Source organism: Bos indicus, chromosome 16 (assembly GCF_029378745.1).
Source record: "Bos indicus isolate NIAB-ARS_2022 breed Sahiwal x Tharparkar chromosome 16, NIAB-ARS_B.indTharparkar_mat_pri_1.0, whole genome shotgun sequence".
Lineage (NCBI taxonomy): Eukaryota > Metazoa > Chordata > Mammalia > Artiodactyla > Bovidae > Bos > Bos indicus.
The window spans coordinates 63,427,025-63,446,847 of NC_091775.1; the positions used below are offsets into that span (position 1 = coordinate 63,427,025).

Below are 19,823 nucleotides of genomic sequence, written 5' to 3' on the forward strand. Positions count from 1 at the left end.
CCCTGGTCCCTTCACAAGCTGCATAGAATGGGTTGCTGCTAATCTCAGGATTTTCTTTCATACTCAGCCCCCTCTTACGTCCCTTGAAGCCATCCCCTTTGCCTCCATCCCCACCAGCTGGGAAGACATCGACACTGTCTGCCTGGAGGAAAGTCGAAGCTCTGTGAGAGGATTTATCAGCTCAGAAGCTTCAAAGCTAGGAGCCCAAACGCTGTAGATACATTGACAAATGGATAAATAACACAAGCGTTTGGCCTGGGACCCAGCTAACTGCTGGGGATTGAGTTTAAGTTCTGCTGGAAGAGGAGTGAGTGAGTGTGTCCCAGGAGGCAGTCTCCAATGACACAACCCAACAGCTCAGAGTTCGGGTGCTTTTCTCGGTCATGGCAGAGCAGCTCATCAGGGCCCATCCTTTCCTTAGTCCGGATTGGGTTCTCCTGCCTCTTCAAGCTTGACCAGCTGAGTGCCTTCCCCATTCCCAGGATCCAGGCAGACCTGCTGGGCCTGAATTCATCAGCGGAGGGCTGCATCAGCTGAGGCCAGAGGTGTGCAAGCAATCCGTCTCTCGTCTCTCTCTAGCTCCATAGGAACTGCTCTCCACAAAGAACTGGTGGTGGCAGTGTTAGGGTGAACGGGCAGAGAAGGAGCTCCTTGGCAGGTTTAGTTAAGTGCACCCGATGCAGGCTGCTGATGAGGCATCTCACAGCCTCGTTCTTCACTAAGAATATGGGCATCTGGCAAGGTCTTTAGGAATCAGGGGCTGCTGGATGGTGAGGGAATGAGTAGGGAGCAAGCCGGAGGAGGGGGTGGATTATATACGGGTGTAGGCTTGGAGACATGGGACTTTGATGCTTGTGGAGAGATTTCTTGGGAGGGATGTACCTGCAAAAAGAGGCCACTCCTCGTCTTCCTTCGCCTGCCTCCCCTCACCCCCAACCTCCAGGTGTGCATGGGGAGGCAGCTGGAGCCACCTTGGGTCTCCAGTATCCTGGAAGCTCCTGGCTTGACCCGCCTTGGGGCCTAGGCATCTCGCTGCTACCCCCACCCCAGCCTCTGGCCTTCCCTTCCTTCCTCCCTAGTTCTCTGCCTCAGCCGCACCGCGATTGGCTGGCGTGTGGGGCTTCTAGGGCGCACCCCTCATTAGAAACGCGGGAGCATCTCTAAGCAGATACTCTTACTGCTGCAGCTCGCACTACCACCCCCCCCCCGCCCCCCTTCTCCCTTCACTCCCCTCTCCCTCCCACCCCCACAGAGATCCTGGGGCCAGCCGGTTCCAGAGTTAAACCTATCTGGGGTGAGGGGGGACGGGCAAGGGGGAAGGGTCCGGCCCCTGCAGTCCCGCCCGGCCGGTCCGCTGCACAAAGCGACAGCTCTCATTGTGTTTCGTGCTGCGGCTGGCTGCGAACACTCCGCGAGCCAGGTCCCTACAGATTTTCCCAGCAGGCACCCCGTTCCCCGCCCGCCCATCTTCTACAATTCTCCAAAATTTCCCACCCACCTTGTGCTGCTTTACAGCGTGCCTCTCTTAGGGGCGTGTTTACCCAGACAGGCGCCCTCCCGTTGCCAGGCGGTAGACAAAGCCGCCCAGCCGCCCCGCGGGTGGCAGTGTGTGCCCGTGGCCAGCGTTGGCACCTCGGACGGCACCCCCGTAATTCCCCTCGAGGCCTGGGCTCCACCGTTCCTCCAGGTTTAGCACCTCGGGCACTTCCGGCCCGGCCCAGGCTCCCGGGCTGGGAAATTAAGCACGTCGCCTACACCACGAGGTCGTTGCTTTTCACGTTTTCTTTTCCGCCGCAAAGACGCCGCCTTTCTAGCAGGCATTGCGAGCGGCGCAAGGTGTGACCGTGGGTTTCACTGCGCTCTTTCCATGTCTTCGGCCAGAATGCGCCAAAAAGTCAAAAGAGACAGTAGGGAGTTAATTTCAGCATCCTACTCAGTGCCTTGGCCCTGAGCCCCGTCCCAGTGGGCCCTTCCAGCCCATTGTTGGAAGTTTCGAGGTGGTTCTACAGCATGTAGGCTGTTTGTAACAGTGTTCTGAGAACATTTGCTAAGGTGTGTAGAGGAGCCCTGTTGGCAAATTTAAAATACACCATGTTTGCTTTTTATTCCTGGCTGTACAATGTAATTGACTAATATATATTCCCTCTGGTGGTGACCATGTGGAAACATTGCACTTCTGGGGGTTCTGCGTGTGCTCTAATAGGGCATCTAAGTTCCTGGTCTCACCCCTCTTCTTTCTAATTCCTTTCCGAAATTATGTTCCTTCTTCTTACTGGGAGTCTGGGCACTGGTTTTCCAGCAAAGCTTTGGAGCTCAGCTGTCTGGGTTCAAATCTCAGTTCCTTTACCAGCCCTGCGACCTTGAAAAGTTACTTTATTTCTCTGTGACTCAGTTTCCTTATCTGTGAAGTGACCGTGAAAATAATGAGTTACTGGGAGAATTAAATGAATTAATATATGTCAGGTTCCTAGAGCACTGCCTAATTACCCAATAAATATTAATAGAGTCCTTAAGAAATTTTAGCATACTGAAGGGAGGGACCTTAGTTCTTGGTAAACTAAGTCTTCTAGGTTTTTGCCTCCCACAGACAGCAAGGGGCATCATCCTCATCACCTAGGGGCTTTTTAAAAATTCAGAATTCCAGATGCAGAGAAGAAACCAGTGGTTATCACAGGGAAGAGGGGCAGAAGGAGGGGTAAAATAGGTGAAGGGGATTAAGAGGTTCAAACTATGGGTTATAAATAAGACACAGGGGTGTAATGTACAAGACAGGGAAATATATAAAATATAGTCTATATTTTATAATGGGACTTCCCTGGGGGCTCAATGATAAAGAATCTACCAATGCAGGAGACATGGGTTTGATCCCTGGGTGGGGAAGATGCTCTGGAGAAGGAAATGGCAACCCACTTCAGTATTCTTGCCTGGGAAATCCCATGGACAAAGGAGCCTGGTGGGTTACAGTCCAGGGTTGCAGAAGAGTTGGACACAACTTAGCAACTAAACAGCAACATATTTTATAATAACTGTACAGCATGTTATCTATAAAAATATCAAATTGCTCTGTTGTACACCTGAAGCTATTATTGTAAATCAACTATGCCTCACTTAAAAACAGTTCGGAATCCCAAGCCACACTACAGAGTTACTGAATCAGAATTTGCATTTTAATAAGATCCTCAGGTGATTAGTATGCCCATTTGTTTGGGAAATGCTTTTGTGCTCTACTTAAGGGCCAGAATTTCACAGAATGTAAGATTCAGGACCCATGTCAAGACCTGTTTTGAACTGTCATATTCACATGCAACATGCTTGAGGATTTTGAGTATTCATGCAGTGCACCTTCTAAGATAAATACATCTGTTTTTGGCTGCAGAAAGTCACTGGAGAACCAGGAGTTGTTCAGTCGGTCAGTCATGTCCAACTCTGTGACCCCATGGACTACAGTATGCCAGGCTTCCCTGTCCTTCAGTATCTCCTGGAGTTTGCCCAGACTCATGTCTGTTGAATCGGTGATGCCATCCAGCCGTCTCACCTTCTGTTGTCCCCTTTTACTCCTGCTAGGAGGATAATGTATAATTCTGTGTGCTGTGTTAGTGGTTTCTGACCACTACATTTTACTGGTCTTTAATCACATTGGCCTGAAAAGTTAAATATAAGGAATGATGTAACTTATACTTGGGGGATTCTCTGATTTGGATGGAGGGTGATAACCTTATCCAGTTATTAATAAGGAAGGTCTTGTACTTGTGGGAAAAAATGCCTAGGATAACCAGATTTGGCATGAAAAGTGGTGGCAGGTCAACAGCCCACTCTGAATATGTTTCATTTTTCTTGGAAGCTACATCTGCATAGGGAGATAATTTTATTTTCTTATGGCACTCTCTTCTGCAGTGGATACCATAACCTTTTTGAAAATGTTAATCTGATTTAAAATGTGGTATTACATTTTACATGATTCTTCTTTTCTTTCTTGCTCATCTAATAGATCTAACAAAGGGTTCTCTTTTTCTCAGGGAATTGGCTGCTCTGAATGTCACCCTGCATTTACTATGTTGTGTGCTTATTGGTGCTAACCCTTCTGTGCCAGGGCCAGTTGCCCTGTAGACCTACAGGGTCTCCCTCATGGTTTGTGAGATGCTCCCCCACATTTGCGCTTTTCTAGGTTCAAAGAGGAAAGAAAGAAATGGCATGTCTGACTTTGTCATTGAGGAGCAGTGGGGTACTTCTTCCCCACTGATTGCGTGGGTCATCTCAGCAGGGGAGCACATGTTTTATGTGGAAATGAACATGGTTTAAAGTAGGAAGATCAAATGTGTTTTTAGCCACTGAGCTAACGAAGCTCATTGTAATGAACCTGCGGATATTCACTCATGATTTCTTATTGTAGAGAACTTCATTATAGCCCCAAAGGACTCTGGCTTTGAGTCTGAGATTATATGCTGTATTATGGAGAATTTCCCACTGTCAATTGTCCATTATTTTTGGAGGATTTTGGTGAAGATTACTGAGAGCTTTAGTTCCCCGATCTCCCATTATGGCGTATACCTTTCTCCTGCTTTGTTGCCTATAAATATATTGCACCTTGAAAGATAGTAGACTGTAATCCTGGCAAGAATTTCAGGTTGGATGTAACTCCAGTGGCTCATGAGTCAGATCACCTTGATTAGGGCAGAGGCTGGCAGTTAACAAGAACAGAGTCTGTAATTGTAGGCTATGATCAGATAATGAGGAGAGGCTTCACATCTTCTGTGTACCTGGACAAGGAGGCACTGAGGCTACGGGATAAAGGTCTTCATTTGCTGAAGCTCCGAGGACCATCTCCACATTGCCCTGTGACTTTGCCCTTGAAATAAGGTGTGAGAAATACCTCCTCTGGAAACTAGGCTGGGTCTTGTCGAGGGGACTATTTGTAGTTGGGAGGTAGCCTGGAAAGCAAGTTGGAATGAAGGAGTTTGACAGAAATGAAATGACTTGAAGATGGAGACAATAATATCCTGGCTGTGATGGTTTTATCTGTTGTTTTGCGTGTCATTTCCCCACTTTCCTCCACTTGTTTTCCCTGCGCTAGGTGCAGTATACCCAATGAATTAGAGGAGGAGGAGGAAAAAAGGAGAACAGGCCTTCTTTTTTATCTTATTCTGAAAGATCCAGACTCTGGGATTAGTAGCTGGAGCCAAAACTGCTTATCTCTTTTTAGCTGCTGCTGTAAAAAATGTAGGTGTTTTTTTCTTTTTCCCTCAAACTCTACTGCATTTTATTCTCTTTATAGGAACATCTGGTTTCTTTCCATCTTCATATTCTTGGTTGAAATAAAATGCAGTCAAGATGTGCTAAACTCTGAGAACTCTCACAGACTCTTTGGCTCTGTGTGTTCCATCAGCTCATCAGGAGCCTCCCTCTTGTCATCTGCAGGGCTGCCTGGGAAACTGCAGCTCCTCAAGCCCAGCCATGTGGTCCAGCCCATGAGAGGCAACTATACTGATCTAATTTTGTTTATCACTGACCACAAAGACATGAAAGGGGGAACTCACACGTGACTGTAATTAATACCCTTTTATTCAAGGAGAGAGAGACCAGGTCCTTTCCTTCACTTTCTCTTTCTGCCCAGTTCTCCGCCCTTTTCATCTTTCTATATTTCTCCCTCTCATTTTTAGGTTCAGCCTTTGTGAATAATTCATTATATGTGTGGGTTTTTCCTAGGCTTTTTAGAAAAGGAAGGTTATTTGTCTTCCTCTTGGTTATGAGCAAGATCCCTTGCAGAGGGCCAGCTTCACAAATCAGCTTTTCCCTCTAAGTCTTCTGTATTTTTGCAGTGGGACTGGGACATGTGAGAAAGGTAACTGGGGGGAATATCTCTTTAAATAGGTTTTTTCTTGCAGTTTTTGTAATGATCGCCTCCTCTCCAGTCCTGTTTCACTGGGGTGCCCCATCAGTATGCAGCCATTCCCCTCCTGTATTCAGAGAATGTGGTTAACGAGAAGATATTTATGTCCCCAAACACTAGTCACTCTGAATCCTCTCATCCTCCTAGGTCTTCACGCTGATAAATGCTGAGCCACTGAGCTAAGAAGCAAGCTTCTGTAGCTGCTGCTTTTTAAATTCCGGTGTGGATTCACATAGGATTGGAGTGGGGAGCAGACACTGAAATTAGTGTATCGTGCTCCCCTCCACTCCCATCAGTACATGTCTTCTAAAACAGTCTCTTTCAAAGAGGGATAAAAATGCCAGGGACCTCTATCAAGGTTTCTCCTTGCAAACATTCCAAACCTACACAGAGAGGGGTGGTGGAGTGCGGGGGTGGGGGTGTCATCAGCCTTAATTAGGGACAGAAAGTATAGCACAAAGTGTTTATGTTTAGGCTCCTCCAACCGAGTGGTCTTTTATGTGCTAAGCTTACTTCAGAATGCTGTCTGTGGTGTATTTTTGACTGCTGAGTACCCAGAGAATGTGTGGGGCTTCCCAGGTGGTACAGTGGTAAAGAAGCTGCCTGCCAAAGCAGGAAACGCAAGAGTTACTGGTTGGATTCCTGGGTTGGGAAGAGTCCCTGAACTAGGAAATGGCAGGCAACCCACTCCAGTATTCTTGTCTGGAAAATTCCAGAGGAGTCTGGCAGGTTATAATCCATGGGGTCACAAGAGTCAGACACAACTGAGTGACTGAGTGTGTGCACGTGCGCGCACACACACACACAAAGAATGTTTATGGAATTTTCTGTTCTCTACATCTTTGACCAACAGTCGGCTACGGACTCTTAACCCTATATATGAGCCCCTGTGTCCCCATCTCTGGAAAGCAAGGAGCAGCCAGAAGGTATATCCTTAAGAGGCAGAAACGGGCCAGATTAAGGAGCAGAGCACTAAATGACTTGACATGTGTCTGTATCCAGTCCATCATCCACCCTGTCCCTGGCGTTGCAGTAGTTTACCCCTTAGGGACGTATTATTGTATTGGAATTTTGAGTTCTAAGTTTGTTGGACTGACCAGTTCCACTCTCAGCCTTTTCGGACTTTTTTAAAGGCCTGCAATGGATGCATTCGTAAAGCAGTTCATCCCAGAGGCAGGTGGGCAGGGGTTGAGGATGTAACTCCGGGCTAGGCTCCAGCTCTAGGCTCCTGTGGTCCAGATGAGTGAATGGCTTCAGGGTGGGGCCCTCCTGTGCCAAGTGTGGTCTTATTGCCTGTGGGTGGTTGATTTGAATTGCTGTTGCAACTGCATAATTTTGAGGCTTTTTTGGGCTGCATTTGGTCCTGCTGCATTTTTGCTGCATCTGTTTACCCCAATCGCTGGAGAATTTGGAAAGCCTGTCTCAGAAGTATGCACTGGCTTTCTGAAGGCTTGTGTCAATAAAGCCAGACGGTGGCAGGGGGGTGGGATGTCACTTTTTTTTTTCCTCCTCCCCATTTGGGAAAGATGAAAAAGGTGTGACCAAACAGTAGGTAACAGGTTAGAGGGGAGAGGTGCTGTGGTGGTGAGGTTTGTCAGTGATTAGACTCAGGTGTCATTTCCGTAGCCAAGACACAAGGGGCTCTTAGTGGCTTCCGGGACCCAGAGAAGAGCCTCTGCAAACCAGCGAGAGGAAGTTCCTCCTCTCAAGTCTTTCCCAGCCTTCAGCTCAGTTTTAGGTTTGAAGTGTTTCAAACTTTCTGTGCCTCTTTTGTCAGTTTCCACACTATTGTCTCATGGGGCTGGTCAGAGTCAAAAAGCATGAAATGGATTTTTAGCAGTCAGTCATTGACGTCCTGGCCATTTCCAGCTGTGTGCTATTGGAAACTGTCTCACTCCAGCTCCATCAGGGATGTTTCTTTTCAGCAGGTGATTTCTATCAGCATCAAGGCTAATTCCTCATTTAGCCTCTTTGTGTGGAAGTCATATGTATGCAGGCTGTCAGTTTCATCTCTACCATTGGTCTTCAAACTTCACCGTGTCTCAGAATTTTCTGAAGGGCTTGTTAAAATACCGATGACTGGATCTCAGTCCTGGAGTTTCCGATTCCCTCTAGAAACTAAAAATTTGCATTTGTCACAAGTTTTCAGGTAACACTGATGCTGCTGGCCTTGGAACTGTACTTTGAGAACAACTGCTATGCCTGGTGATGCCTTTAGAGAAGACTAGTCTTACAAATCACTCGTCGAAAATCTCTGTCTCATTTAACAGCCTGAAGCCTTGTTGTTAACGGGTTCTTTTGGGTTCGGGTCATGAGTCTTTGAGACTTTCTTTGCCAAAATGCAGATGATCTTGGGAGCAGGGACATAGTAAGCTAGTGTATGATATTATCAACTTGGTTCTTCTTCTTTCTGGGCTTATGATTGAGAGCAGTCTTGTCTGAGAACAGGCAAAGGACATGCCCCCTTTAATTCCAGCACCTAGCACAATGTTGGCACTCAGTGAGCATTCGGTAATCTGTTGTTGAATGATCGAATTCATCAGTTACTGTTGATTAGACACAAGCATAACTGAAGTGCCTAATAGTGTCTACTGGTGCACTGACCAGGTCCTATAGGACCTGGTGTAGCCTGAGTAGGGGGAGAGGAGGATGGTAGGAGGTGGTCAGGGCACTGGATAGCTGGCAGGGGATTGGAAGGTCATTCCATAGGAAGTTGGAGGTTGTAAAAAGTAGCTTCACCTAATTCAGAAGGTTGGTCAGGGTCGCTGTAGTTTCTGCGACATTCACCACAGGCTGTGCAAAAAGTACACTGTGTCTGTTGTTATCTGGCATTTGCTTGTACAGAACTCTTTATTAATTGGCACCCGGAGATCTATGGTTTAATAACAATTGAGATTTGTACTGATGGTCCCTAGGTACCACAATATGCTGTGGTGCTTTCTGAATATTATCAACAAAGCATTCATTACATTATGTTCAACATGGTTTGAATGGTGTGTGTACTTTATTGTATCTGGAGCTTTTGCAAATATATAATCCATACTGATTATATAAAGTGGCTCATTATCACTTTTTTTTTTCATTAAATTAAAACCTTCTTCTCTAGTTATACCGGATAACAGAGGAATTTTGGCATTGTTCTAAAAATGAGTCCTTTTTACTCTAGCAACGCTGTGGGACCTAGAGATGGATCCTCGTACGATTGTCGTAATGTCAGATGGTGGTTAGAACAAAGTCATTATTTTTTAAATGGATTGTTGTCTCAGCAGGCTTTAGATTTACTGGGCGAGTTTTCCAGCTGACAAGCTGGCCTTGCATCTAACAGGGTATGCTTGGTTCTGTGGGCTTATGTTGGAAATGAACCCCCTGAATTTCCAAGAGAGTCTCTAATAAGCATCTCAGCAAGAGGTGACACTGGTGGTAAAGAACCCGCCTGCCAGAGCAGGAGACCCGAGAGATGTGGGTTTGGTCCCTGGGTACGATGGCCCAGGATCCCAACATCCCAGAATGTGGGAATTTTCTAGCACAGTCAGCATTTTTAAATTGTGATCCGTGGACCATCCCCCCACTCCCAAATGAAATGTAAGCAAAAAAACTGTATTACATTTTGGAAATAAGGGGCCACAGGATCACTTAAAATGCAATAGGATTTGTGATTTCAAGATAGAAAGCAAGAAAACACTGTACCAGAGGGACCAGGGAAGATCCCCTGGAGGAGGGCATGGCAACCCATTTCAGTATTCTTGACAGGATAATCCTAAGGACAGAGGACCCTGGTGGGCTATAGTCCATAGTGTAGCGAAGAGTCAAACACGACTGAGTGACTTCACTTTCACTTTTTCACTTTCATGCATTGGAGAAGGCAATGGCAACCCACTCCAGTGTTCTTGCCTGGAGAATCCCAGGGACGGGGGAGCCTGGTGGGCTGCCGTCTGTGGGGTCACACAGAGTTGGACACGACTGAAGCGACTTAGCAGCAGCAGCAGCAGCAATCCTAAGGACAGAGGACCCTGGTGGGCTGTAGTCCATAGTGTAGCAAAGAGTCAGACATGACTGGAGCGACTTAGCACAGCACAAGAAGTTGGCAGGTGATACTTCTCCCAAGTTGGCTGACTCACCTAACTTTTGTACCTTGGACTATTCTGTGCTCTGTTATACTCTTGTCTCATTTCTGCTCGATCAAGATTAGAGGATATTTGGCCTGAAACTGTTCATTGCAGGGTGATGGTCTTTAGATGCTTAAGGCTATGGAACTTTAGAGTCGGAACTTAGTTGGAACTTTAGATTGACCAGAATGACTGTCTTGATGACATCTAGATGATTGTTTCTGGAGTATGGGGACAGTTATATCCCTTTGGTACAGTGTTTTCTTGCTTTCTATCTTGAAATCACAAATCCTACTGCATTTTAAGTGATCCTGTGGCCCCTTATTTCCAAAATGTAATACAGTTTTGCTTACATTTCATTTGGGAGTGGGGGGATGGTCCGTGGATCACAATTTAAAAATGCTGACTGTGCTAGAAAATCCCCACATTTTGGGATGTTGGGATCCTGGGCCATCGTAGCCTATAGATGCAAGTATGACGGGAACTCCACAGGGAAGAACTACAGGTCTGTGTTGGTGTGAGTACATCAGCACGCTGCCATGATGAAGCATGCACATTCTAAGCAGCGAGCACTAGAGTAGTATAGGAACTCTTGCTGTATCACCCTGATAGATGACCATCAGGCTTCCAGTGTCAGAGTGCTCTCCCGTTATTAGAAACTTAAAGGATAGCAAGTTGAAATACTCTTCCTTATAGTTTCCACCTGTTAGTTATTTTCCCCTCCTCTTCTGTTCTATAAAGCAACACGGACCCAAATCTCCTTCTTGTTCACTTGTGCTGTGAACACAGTACTATAGCACGGAGCAGTGCTGTTGGCTAGAACTTTCTGTGATGGTTTATGTTTCTATTTGTGCAGTCTAATGCTGTAGCAGCTAGCCACATGTGGCTTCTGAGCACTTGACACATGGCTGTCGTGACCAAGTGTTAAATTTTATTTCATTTGAATTAATTCAAATTTAAATAGCCACATGCGGCCAGTAGCCACAGTACGGGGCAGCAGAGGTAGAAAGGCTACATAGAGTCAGAAAGGCTGAGTTGCTATCTGGGATCTGTCTGTCGTTCGCTTTGTAACTGGACAGGGTTTCCCTAGCTTGGTGCAAAGGCCTTCCTGTGATCCAGTCTGCACGTGGCACCAGCCTGCTGTAGTGTCCTCCTCTCCCTCTGTGTCCACGGGCTGCCTGAAGGGACCGTCCTTTCCCAGGCTTCTGTGCTTGAGCCCTTGCTGCTCTCTATGCCTAGAACATTGTCTCTCTCTTCCCCTGACTGCTCAGCTTTAAGACTCTACTTGAGGTCATTTCCTCCAGGAAGCCTTCTTTAATTTCTCTCGGCAGAGTAAGACCAACTCCCTCCTCCTGGCTTCCAGATGATACCTGGTTTATTACTTTATTGTAGTACTTACCCCATAGTTTTAGTATTGGTTTTAAATCCCTGTAAGTGAGAGCTCATTATCTTTAAGTTTTAAATGACCGGGACATAGAACAGTGCTTATTAACATTGGCATTAAACATGTTTATTTAAATTAAAATAATTTTTTAAGGTTTCTTTGTGTGAAGAAATTGCATTCTAGCTCTGATGATTTGAGGTTGTAGTCAACTGAAAACCTTGGATCTTTTGCTATGAATTGATGGCAGAGTTAATTTTCCCTCACACTGTTCCCATTCAATTTAATTTTTGAATGTAAGTTCGGTACTCTGTTTATTTCATTTTATTTCCTTGCTTTTGGGCAACAGTCCATCCTGTAGAGATCCTTTTCAAGTGGGGACAGGGAACTAACATTCTTTGAGCATCCATGAACTTCAGACCCCATGCATATTATTATCCACATTTTATATATAGGAAAACAGGCTAAAGAAGATTAAGTCAGTTGCCCCACGTCATCACCAGTGAACGTGAACCCTGCTGGTCTGAATCCAAAGCTTAGGTGGTGTTCATGACACATTGTTTCTAGACTCTTTTCAGGATAGTGAGCACTCTTAATGTGAGCGCTTTGTCAACTGCAGACAGGACAGGTTCGTGCTTTATCCTTTCATTCAAGTAATTGATGAAAATATGGTTAGAATTGGGACCCTCCCTTCTGCTTACCACTAGTACATTGGTCAGTGTTCATCGACTGTTCAGCTTTTCTCACATTTTCTCAACTTTAACCAGCTGATAGCCCTCTATCTCATCTGTAAGGATATTGGGCAAGATATCCTTGTCATATCCTTGTCATAGGCTTTGCTGAAATCCATACACACTTTTTTATCTATTTCATGCCTGTGCAAAGAATCCACCTGTAATGCAGGAGTTCTGCATTCAGTCCCTGGGTCAGGAAGATCCCCTGGAGAAGGACATAGCAACCCACTCCAGTATTCTTGCTGGGGAAATCCCATGGACAGAGGAGCCTGGAGGGCTACAGCCCATGGGGTCACAAAGAATCGGACACAACTTAGCCTCTAAACCACCATACCTGTATTAGGCTAGGAAATAACATCTTGCTTTCTCCGAGGTCCATACTGGGTGTTATTTTCAGAGACTCACCTAGACAGCATTTTATTTCTTTACTAGACAGTAGAAGTTTTGAAGTCTAGAATCCCAGGAGTTGAAGTGATATTAGACATCAGCTGGTCCACTGCCCAGTTGAGGAAAGCTTCACCTTAGAGGTTAGGATTTACCAGTCTCTGCTTGGAAGCGTTAGTGTGTCAGTTAAAAACATGGCCTTTAGATTCAAGTCTTGATACCACCTTCACCACTTCTAGCTGTGTGCCTTGGGAGTTATTTGACCTTGGTGTGTTCAGAATCCTCAACCATAAAATGGAAATAGAAATTTTACCCACAGTGTGTATCTTATGGGATTTTCGTGACGATCAGATGAGATAACACATGTAAAACGTAAGAATAATGTCTGGCTCATAGCAAGCCATGAGTACATCTTAGTTGTTAGTGTCTGGTTAATTTCAGATGAATCACCATTAAATTTCTACAGATCAATTTTCCCCTTCTAACAATACCATTTGCTTTCTACTGACTTGCTGGCTCTCTAACCGGAGCACTGCCAGATGTTTATGTGGCCTCAAGTTGGTTTCGTAACCTCGCTGAGCCTCAGTGTCTTTAGGCGTGAGGTATAGGTCACCTGCCCTGCTTTGCCTCCCTTCCAAGACTGTTGTAAGGCTAACATCAGCTAATATGTGGCAAAGTCCTTTGTAAAGATGTTAGATATTGGGGACTTGCTTGTAGTTCAGACTGTAAAGAATCTGCCTGCAATGCAGGAGACTCGGGTTTGATCCCTGTGTCGGAAAGATCCTCTGGAGAAGGAATGGCAACCCACTCCATTATTCTTGCCTGGAGAATCCCATGGACAGAGGACCCTGGCAGGCTATAGCCCATGGGGTCGCAAAGACTAGGACACGACTGAACGACTAACAGTACTACTACTGCTAACATTTTATTAAGTATTTACTATGTGCCAGATTCTTGTGCTAAGGGTGTCCCATGGATTACTGCATTTATTCCCCGTGACGGTCCTACAGAGATATGCATGCTTGTTTTCTGCATTTCACAGTTGGGAGGATTACATGGAGAGGTTAACTCATTTGCCCAAGATTACACAATACGCGAGAGCTGGAGACCTGGATCAGAGCCCGTGCTCTCAACCACCTCAATGAGGTGGTCTGCCCACCAGCCCTTTTTGTTTTTCTTCTCAGAGTTATTGGGTTTACATTTTTAATGTTGCATTAAAAAACACCTACATCCAAACCTGCCTTTTTTCATGCATCTCTAATGCCAATTTTATACCAACATTATCTCTGAGGACATGTTTGGATTTACAACTCAGAGAAAAATATCTTTAGGAGCAATAACATTGCAGAATTTTCCTAGCAAACTTTTGATGAAAGCAGATAAGATACTCAAAACCATCAGCCGTAGACCAAGGCATTCTGCTTTGTTTTTGTACATAAATGATAGTTGCAGGTTTCAGGTGGCCTGATTGAAGGCATGTGGAAGGGTCTGTCCTAGAGCCCTGGCTTGACCTCTGGGCAGGTTTTCTTCTCAGGGGTTCTGGGTCTTCTAGCTGCCTCCTCTTCATCTCTTTTCAGGCTTCTGAGTACTTAGAGTCTCCATCTTTGTCCTGTCGGAAAAGGGAGTCAGGATTGGATTCCATGAACTCTGGAGGAAGCTTCTGAAAGGGCAAGACGGATGTGACAGGAAGGGGGAACCTACATGGCTTGAAGCCCACAGCCATTTGCCTCATGAGCCTGGGGAAGGTCATCCAGCCAGGATACCAGAGGGCCTTTTACCTGCGGGAACTGGGTGCAGATGTGAACGTGAATGGAGAACTCAGATGTAGGGTGTCTGGAAGCCAGGCAGAAGACTCAAAGGAAATTAGGGAGTGGGCTTACAAAAAGTGAAAGGAACTGCCTCTTCTTTCTGCTAACTTTGGATTGTGTTTGCAAGGGAGTTTGTATTTATGAGATAGCTGAGCCATATGGATGTACAAGGATGCATGTGTTCTCCTGGTCTGTTGATACGAGAGCAGTTGAAGGGCGTGGGCTTGTCTGGAGGTGGGGCAAGTAGGCGGATGTGGTAACATCAGGAGGGGGCAGCATGTGGAATATGAGCCCATGTAAATTCAGAGGATCTGGGCATTTTGGCAACCTACTGTTCCTTTCTCATAGATCGTTATGTATGTATTTATTTATTTTTGAGGTTGCCATCTGCCCTTCCTCCCCCAGAGTTTTGTGGATAAAGTTGTTCTGTCTTCTCTGGATAACCTCTTTCCCTGGTGATGATTAGAGAGTAAACAACAAATTCCCACCCCTGAATGTACAGGCTCAGAAAGACTGAGCTCACTTATGTCACAAATATCAGTAGGCAGGCTCAGAGGAGCAAAGCGAAGGAATAGATTCTAGGAAATGAGAATGGTCCGACAGCTCTCCACACTTCCACCGTGAAGGACACTGGCTTCAGAACAGTTGTAAAGTTGTATCATCTCTTTCTCTTCTCTTAACCTTCATTGCTTTTTATTTTCATGTACTTATTTTTGTATCATTTACCAGCACTATGTGGGGATGATGATCTGGGCCCGGAGAGTTTTCCGTGCCTCAGTTTACATCCCTGGCAATGTTGAGAGGAAAGTATTGTATCATTTTAGTTGCTAAATCATGTCTGACTCTTTGCGACCCCGTAAACTGTACCCACCAAGCTCCTCTGTCCATGGAATTTTCCAGGCAAGAATACTAGAGTGGGTTGCCATTTCCTTCTCCAAGGGATCTTCCCAACCCAGGGATTGAACCCACATCTCCTGCATTGCAGGTGGATTCTTTACTGCTGAGCCACTGGGGAAACCCCTCAGAGGAAACTAACCTTTAATAATTACTTACTGGGTGGCCAGCACTCTACAGTGTGCATTAGAGACATCCATCACTTTACCCAGTCCTGAGGGAAATAGATATTATTGTCTCTTCTGACAGATGATTAGCCCAGGGTCACAGGAAGACGTGTCTGGCCAACTCCATTGACTCTTCTCTTTCCACTGTACTACACTGCCTCGGATCAGACCAGAAGAGTAGCAAGTACTCTTCTCTAACAGAGCATCCTTTTAGGATGACCCTGAATTGCTTGCCTGCATCAGTAGCACCTGCTGGGTATGAGGCTAAACCAATGGAGGGGTAAGGAATCAGTAGATGGGAAAAGAGCAAAGATCTCTTCCCCAGCACCACGAAATGGGTGTGTGACAATTTGCTCTGTGTCATTGGAATGTGAGCATCATTTGGAATTGGGGCTCTTTGCTATTTTTGTCTCCTTTCTTCACCAAAAGCTCCATTGTCAGACTCTCTTCCTCACTCTGCAGGGACTTTTGATTTGGAAGTGCCAATTCTCCTTTTCTCTTTAATATTAGCATAGAAAGTCCATTTTCTGTTTTCCAGCTCTCAAAAAGTCTATTCTCAGCCTTCCCTTTTCCAGGGCACCCATAGTGTGAGTGATAGTGGGAGGAAGTAACTTTTATGACTTTTTTTCTGGAGTTTCATCTTTTACTGAATGCTTCTGGCTTTGTGGCTAGTTGAGGAAAATGGGGGTTGTGGGGACAGAGGGGGTGCAGGAACGACTTTACTATCTCAGTAGAGAGTGTAGGAAAGGGTTCCGGTAGGTTTATAAAAGCAGCCTTAAGTTCACCCCCAGGCCCCCATTTTGAGGATTCTGACTTTTCTTTAACTGTCTCATGGAGGTATTTCTAGCCAATTGTCATGGAGCTTCTGTTATTGAAAGTTTAGAAATATTTCCACTGTAGACACTTGAGAGGCATGCCTGGGTGTGCCAGGACTCTGCTTTGGTTGTTATTGTTGGATGTCAGTAGCTTCTCCAAAGGTGGCTTCTCTCCATTGTAATAATGGAGGCTCCTCCTTTCTGTCTTACTTCCCTTACCATCATGTTACCTATTAGCACCACAGACTAATAGGATATTAGACTTACAGGGACCTAGAGAAATGCGCATCAAAGCCAAGGGTCAGAGAGGGTAAGTGACCACCGCTGGTCTCTCAGTAAGTGACTGAGGCTGGGCTGGAATCCAGTGCTCCTGACTCTCGGTTCAGGACTTTGTTGATCACATTTCCTCTGTGCTTTCTTCAGTCTTTGTGTACTCATCATCCTTCTGTCCCTTCATCCTCTTTCTGGGATGTTTTCCTCCCATTTTTAGTTAGCAGGTACATATTTTTAGTGTTTTTCTAGGTTGGGCATTGAAGGCGGGGGTCATGATTAATAAGAAAGGACTTAAGAAAAAGGAGGAATGGACCAGAGAAGAAAATTCAGGAGAAGCCAACCAGCACGGATCCAGTTGAATCTGTGAATGGGACTGGGAGGCAATCCATGAGAATGGATTATGAGAATGGGAGGCAGTGGTTCAGAACAATGGCTAATATTTCCTTCTCCCAAAATGTTGCTTGAGAATGTTATGAAGGGGTAGTAGTTAACAGGCACTGAGCTTCTACCCAGCGCAAGGGTCACGTCTCAGTAGATGGGAGATTGGATGCTCCAGCATGTACTTATCTCACAGTGTTTTCTGGACTCTTCAGTGATCCTGAGAGAGTAAACCATCCAGACCCTAACCTTAAGAGAGACGCTCTTGAGAACAGTCAAGTAGGGATGGAGAAGTAAACTCAATAAAAAGATCCCTTTCTTTTAGAAGCCTCCATTCAAGCCAGGAAGCCAAGGGAGTTTGATTTGATTGCTCTGATAATAGGTTCCTAAGCTTTTCAGGAATCCAAAGAGGTTTCTAGTCCTGGCTCTGGAAAAATCTTATTCCTTCTGTGATTTCAGTTTCTACGTCTATAAAATGAGTGTGCTGGATTAGCTAACGGAACTCTAAGGCACTTCTCATTTCTTACCGAGGTGCCCCTGGGATTCTAGTTTCCTCATTTGTTATCTCTCGTGACTTGAGGGCACCTTTGACTGTCACTGCCTTCACCATGGAAGGCAGTGTTCTTCTCCCTGAATGCACGTGAAAATCAGCCTGAGTCCTTCTGGATATTCTGATGCCCAGACAGTAGCTGAAATGAATTAAATTAGAATTTCTAAAGATGGAATCCGTGCATCTTTAATTTTTAAAAGCCTCCAAGGTGATTCCGCTGTGTAGACAGGCTGAGATCCACTGATGATCTAGAAGAAGAGGAGAGCCTTTACCTGATATGTTTCTTTGAAATATGCTTTTAATCACGTGTCTTGGTTGCTTCCTCTCAGTTGTCTTATAGCCACAGTGATATAGTGGAGGGGCCTCCCAGAATTCAGCCTGAGAGAATGGGGTGATTGATTCTTCTTTTTCATGGTGTTGGCAGACGGTTCACTTGTGGCTGCTTCTTGCACACGTCTGGCTGCACAGGTCCCTAGCCTTCTGTGCTAAGGGTGAAGCTTCAGACTTCCAGAAGGCAGGTCTGCTAGGGGAGCATCTCAAGTCTAAGGGGCAGAGTGTCTTGCTGACCCAGGAGGCCCTTGAGCAAGTGACTGAAGATTCATTGACATTCTTCCTTCCTGTTTGTTAACTCCGTGTGTGTCGGAGGGTTGTCCAGCTCAACTGCTGTCAAATTTAGGCATCTCTAGTATCCTTGATGGTTTCCTAGGGACATGGTGCTTGCAGTGAGTGATGTGTGGAACTGGCTAGTCACAGCTTGTGGGTTTCAATTGTGTGTATCTCTTCCCAACTCCATGTGTATGGGTGTCAAGTTGGTAGCTTGAGTTTGCCATGGAGACAGGTTTACACTCCAGAAATTGACACTTGCTACGCACCAGGGCTTTTCTCTCTTTCAGGGAGGATGGTTTTTAAACATTTATTCTTGCAACACTTAGTTTACTACTTAACAATATAGTCCATTTGCTTGTGGAACTTCTCTGAATTGCCCCAGATTTGCCTTTGGGTGGCCGCTCCATCCAGTGGTCTCAGCCTTGCCCTTCGGAAGAACTTAGACAGTTTCAGCGTCCCCTCTGACAAGCTAGCCCTTCAGATATTTGCTAAGAGCTATGATGTCTCTCTCCAGTCTTCTTTTTATAAGCTGAGAATCCTTAGTGCTGTCAACATTGTCTCATGTGGTTTGGAGGCTCATAGGTGTCTTTGAATGTTGGGGTGCAATAGCAGGGTTTTTTGAGGAAAACAAAAACTTCTGCCAGAGATGATCTGTGGACTCTTTCACAGAAGGCTTTTCCTTTTCTTTCTGCAATTCAGAGTACCATCTGAGCCCCACAGAGTCAGTGGGGATGTGGAGTAGGCTACAGTCTTGGGTGTGGTTGCTGATGGCAGCCCACGTTCTTTGCCTAAAACACACGTTGCTGCCAGAAAGGCTTGATGGGCTTGAATTCATCAGAGTGTCATCAAAACACAGATTCTGGCTTCTGAAACAGGTAATTTTCCCACCACTGTTTTGTTTTCCTTCCAGAGGCTTTTAATATTTCCCCTTTCTTTCTTCCCTTTTCTGTAGCATTCAATCATTTGTCTCCTGATCACCAAAACTCTGTGTCGAATGACAGCGTTTTGAGTCCAGGATTCAGCGTGACACACAGAAAGGGAATTTGTCAAGGCTTATCCAGCTGTCTGTTAGTGAGAGGAGAGAGAGGGAAGCCGGTGCTGGCTGAGTTTCGCAGAATTACCACTTCCCATCCTTTTGGAACTGGGGCTCAGCTGAGACTGAGCACTGGTTAACCATGTTGGCAATGATGTGAACTTCCTTTCAGTCTTTTTATATAGAGGGCAGGGACATGGGAGTGAGATGGGAGTTGTTTGGTCTAAAAGCAATGAAAAGTTCAATGCAGCTACACAGCCAACATCGCAGGGTTAGTGCTGGGGATCTTTTGTTTTGAGTAACTGAGTCCATTGACCTCCCTAAGAGAGCAGAGGGCCGTATGGGCAAACAGAAAGCCTTTTGGGGAGGTTCTCTGCCTCTTTGCTCTATTTTCAACATTGCTTCCTTTGTCTTTCATTCATTAGGATTTCAGTCTTTAGGAGTAGGTGTAATGGCATTTCCATCTTCTTGACAGAGAGAGGGAGAGAGGTGTGTTCAGGACTGCCTGTCAGATGGTGAATTTGAACAGAGGCAGCTGTTGTCATGGTGATGGTAGGTTGCATCCCACCACCATGGAAACCAAAGTTAAAAAACTGATGTTAAGGCTGGAAGTCACATGACACATTTTTGTTTTGTTTTGTTTTAAAAAAAGAGAAAGGAGTTTGGTTTTTCAATCTGTTTTTTTTTTTTTTTTTTTTTTTTAAGGCGCGTTGGGTGGTGAGAAAAATTCCAATAAGGAAGCGATGAGATAATGAAATGGGACAACGCGAAGTATGCAGAGCCTTGCACCTCATTTTCCTGCTTGTT

The 19,823-nt window shown here is 45.5% G+C and overlaps 1 protein-coding gene across 3 annotated transcripts in view; it reads left to right on the forward strand.

The window, feature by feature from the left end:
- Positions 1-19,823, forward strand: part of CACNA1E (calcium voltage-gated channel subunit alpha1 E) — a 329,991-nt gene that overhangs the window by 1,522 nt on the left and 308,646 nt on the right. The window lies entirely within an intron of this gene.